Consider the following 4,917-nt stretch of genomic DNA (forward strand, 5'->3'; position numbering starts at 1 on the left):
ATATATATATATATAGATATATATACAAGGGCATTATTTCAATTTCCGTCTAACAAACCCACTGACATAGTTTTGGTCAGCCTGAGGTTATAGTAGAACACACTTGCCAAAGGTACTTTACAGTGGGACTGAACCCGGAACCATGTAGTCGGGAAGCAAGCTTCTTACTACACAGCCATGCCTGCACCTATGTATGTATGTATGTATGTATGTATGTATGTATGTGTATATGTGATGCAAGTGTGCTTGCATAGTTAACAAGTTTGCTTCCTGACCATATAATTTCCAGTTCAGTTACATAAAGCAGCACCTTCAGCAAGTATATTCTGCTGCAATCCCAGACCAAAGTCTTGTGAGATGATGTAGAAGATGGAAAATGAAAGAAGGCTCTTATATATAAGTGTTGGTGTGTGTATGTGTAATTGTGTTTCCTTACTTTGTTGTCATGGTTTTGTGATAGTTGTAAGTATGTGTCACCCTAATACAATCAGTGGTATTAATTTCCAACATTCAGTAAAAAGCATGTAGTCTCAGATATAGTTGAAGGTTAATGACAGAAAGAGCATCGAGCCATAGAAAATCCACCACAACAAAATCTGTTCAGCTCATGGAAGCATGGAAAAGTGGATGTTATCAGGTCATTAAGAATGAAATGTCCGATTATCTTATACATCAAGTTTGTCAGTCGTTAACTCTAATGTTTTATCCTGACAATTTTTTGCTTTACAACATTGAAGAATTACATCACTTTTCGAATTGCAATTTATGATGTCTGATTATATTGTGAGTTTTTGCTTGTAAATCAAATTTTATGAACCCATGGATAGATAAAAAATTTGTGTTGTTTATGAATAAGAGTTCTGCTATGGAACAAATGCATTCCAGAGAGCTTGAAACACCAATGAGGTGTTTGGTGAAGATGTAGCGAATGAGTGCACTGTATGTCAATGGTTTGAGAAGTTCCGGTCTGATGACTTTACTTTTGAAAATCACCCCTGTGGTAGAACTGAGGCCAAGGTGGATAATTATGAGCTGGAAACTGTAGTGGAAGTGAATACATCTCAAACTATGCATGAGTTAGCTGCGAAGTTTGATGTTTTGATTCCATCTGTATTGGACCATCTGAAACGAACTGGCAAAGTAAAGAAGCTGGACAAGTGGGTACTACATGAACTGAACGAGCATCAAATGACACGTCATCTTGAAACTTGCTGTTCTTTGCTGTCACAGCATAAAATTGAATCATTTTTGCATTGTATTGTTATGTGTGATGAAAAATGGATTCTTTTCAACAAAAGCAAGCATTCTGCATAGTCATTAGATAGAGACAAAGTACCAAAACACAATCCAAAATGTATATTTACCAAAAAAATCTAATGGTATTTGTTTGGTCGTCTAGCGCTGGCATCATCCACAACAGCTTCATGAGAGCTGGTAAGTCAATTACAGCAGATATATACATCAACCATGATGAAATGATGAGAGAAATTGCAATTAAATTGCAATTAAATTGCAATTAAACAACCAAGATTGGTAAATAGAGACAGGTCAATTCTTTTTCAAGACAATGCTCGACCACACGTTGCACAAAGAACACTACTCAAGTTACAGGAAATGAACTTGGAAGTACTCTGTCATCCATCATATTCATCAGATCTTGTACCAACTGACAATCCCATTTTCCAAGCATCAGACAACTTTTTGCAAGGAAAAAACTCCAAATCTGAAGAAGATGCAAAAACAGCCTTTCACGATTTTATTCCCTCTTACTCTCGAAAATTCTTCGCTGCTAGCATGAATAAGCTACCAATAAACTGGCGAAATTGTGTTGATAATTTACTTGCATTCTTTAATTAACTGCATTGCTTTTTTTGAAATAAAGTAAAATAAACTTTCAGTTCAAAATCAGACATTTAATGCTTAATGACCTCATAAAACAATGATGATAATAATAACAATGTATATATATATATATATATATATATATATATATATATATATATGTATGTATGTATGTATATATATCCGAAATTGCAAAGATAATCTGGAACTCGACTGAGGAAAGAAAATTCTGAATGTCCTCTCCTTGTTTTCTTTGTAGCATCTATCTGGATATTTTGTACTTTTGTCCCATTTTGTATTATATATATATATATATATATACTGTGGGTAGCAAAAGTAATTAACACATTGGTTTTTTTATAAATTTCACAATCAAGATTCGTTCAATTTGAATGATACTTACTTCAACTTCAACTTTTTCCATAAATTTTCTACTCGATTGAGATCTAGTGACTGGCTAGGCCATTCCAGAACATCAATTCCATTTTCAATGGAAAAACTAAAGTAGGCTTCACTGATTGGTTTTTCAATAGAGCTAAGCATACCACAAGGGTGTATCTTTTTCCTGTTTTGCTTAACATCTATAACAAAAGTGTAACAAGGAAATCTCTGGAAGGTTTTGAAGTTATAGATAGTACTGGTGATAGATGGTCACCCCACATCTCAGATATGTAAGTGATATTGTTTTTATTTCTTTTAGAATAGAAGAACTACAAATTATGATGATGAAATTCCAAGAAAAAGAGAACAGTATGATTTATTCATTAATTTTGACAAAATTGAATCAATGATTGTCTGAAGAACATATGATCAGGATAATTCTATTATAATTTATAATTAAACTGTCAAAGCTGTGAATGAGTTCTTTTGCACTGGAAGTATTTATTACAAATCAATGTAACGATATCAAAGAAATAAACAGAAGTATCCCAATAGCAAAAATTTGCTGTTAAAAAAACATTTAAACCATATTTAGAGAAATCTGTCAATATGTAAAAGTTTAAATTGGTGTGTACAATACTTGGATCACAAAACTGGATGCTAAAACTGCTGATATAAAAAAATAGAGAGTTTCCATGTAGAAGAATGTTTTAACTTATACTTGTTTGAATCATTTGAAAAATTTTATATTTTATGCCTAGTACTTATTTTATCAATATCTTTTCCCAAACTGCTAAATTATGGGGACATAAACACAGCAACACTTGTAAATATGTGGTATTTCGTCACATACTTCTGCTGTGAGAGAGAGAGAGAGAGAGAGAGAGAGAGAATTATACATTGGCCCAGTCAATAGAGTTCAATATCTTGACCCAAAGGAATGATATTTCACATCCTACCACAATCCACATGTTGCATTTATGCTCCATTCACATTTAACTCTCAAAAGTTCTGGTTCATAGAACTGTAAGTTCAACACTAAAATACAGTAAGATCTTTTTTTGTCTTGCAAGTACTTGGTGACCCTGTCAGTTCAGAGGCCACTTAAAAGCACTCAGTCTACACTGTAAAGTGGTTGGTGTTCGGAAGGGCATCTAGATGTAAAAACCTTGACAAAACTGACCTCACCTGTGCTTGTGCCATGTAAAAAGCACTAAGTCCACTCTGCTGAGTGGTTGGTGTTAGGAAGGGCATCCAGCTGTAAAAGTCCTGCTAAAACAGTCACAGAAGTCTGGTGCAGGCTTCTGCCTGGCTGGCTCTTGTGAAACTGTCACACCCATGTTTGCATGGAGGGCAGATATTAAACGATGATGATGATGAGGACAATGATTATACCTATTGATAAACATGTATAGTAATTTAGTGAATATTCCAATAGATATTGAATAGCACCAATAAATATTGAATAAATATTGAAAACCTTTCCTCACAATCTCGTTAATAATATATGTTCAAAACACCCAATTGATAATAATGAAAAATTTATTTTATAAAATTCTTCATCGAAGGTGCAGGCTTCTACTATAGCCTCAGGCTGATCAAAGCCTTATGAGAGGATTTGGTAGTTGGAAACTGAAAGAAGCCTGTTGTATATATATATATATATATATATATATATATATATATATATATATATATAAATAAATGTGTGTGTGTGTGTCCGTGTATGTATGTGTGTGTGTGTGTGTGTAAATTTATGTGTGTCTTTGTGTCTGTGTTTCTCGCCTCCATCACCACTTGATAACCAGTGTTGGTGTATTTATGCCCCTGTAACTTAGCAGTTCAGCAAAAGTAATTGATAGAATAGGTACTAGGCTTAAAAAAAATAAGTCTTGAGGCTGATTTGTCTGACTAAAACCCTTCAAGGTGGTGCTCCAGCATGGCTGCAGTCAAATGACTGAAACAGGTAAAGAAATAAAATTTTAAAAAATATATATATGTATATATATTTATATATGTATATATATTTATATATGTGTATATATTTATATATGTGTATATATGTGTGTGTGTGTGTGTGTATACATGCTTATTTACATATATAAGCACATACATTTATATGTGTGAATGATTACGTATGTGTGCGTACATACATATACATAATTTAACACGCACAGATAGATGCACAGAAAAATCTACATGCACACAAACAGTAATATTTGCAATTACATATGCAAATAAACAGAAAAAGACATATATTTGCGTATTCACATACAAACAATCACACAGACTCATGTACAAAGTGTGTTAGCAAATACAAATATTCATACACACAAACCCTCACACACATACATACGCAAATACACACATTTACACACACGTACACCCACACATAAGGAAACAATAGAATAGCAGCACTCAAACAACCAAATAGACCTTATCAACATGATGTAGTAATTAAAAGAAGAGTTGAACCATGACTTTTTACCATGTCCAGAACTTCAATTAAACGTTGCATTTTTTTTTTTCATAATACAACAGTCATTCCATATCAGGCACATATACAAAAGCATAAATAACCAAGAACTAGACATATGTATATATATGGATGTATATGTATATATATGGATGTATATATATATATATATATATATATATATATATATATATATATATGTGTGTATGTATATATAT

This window comes from Octopus bimaculoides, chromosome 4 (assembly GCF_001194135.2).
Source record: "Octopus bimaculoides isolate UCB-OBI-ISO-001 chromosome 4, ASM119413v2, whole genome shotgun sequence".
In the NCBI taxonomy this organism is placed as follows: Eukaryota; Metazoa; Mollusca; class Cephalopoda; order Octopoda; family Octopodidae; genus Octopus; species Octopus bimaculoides.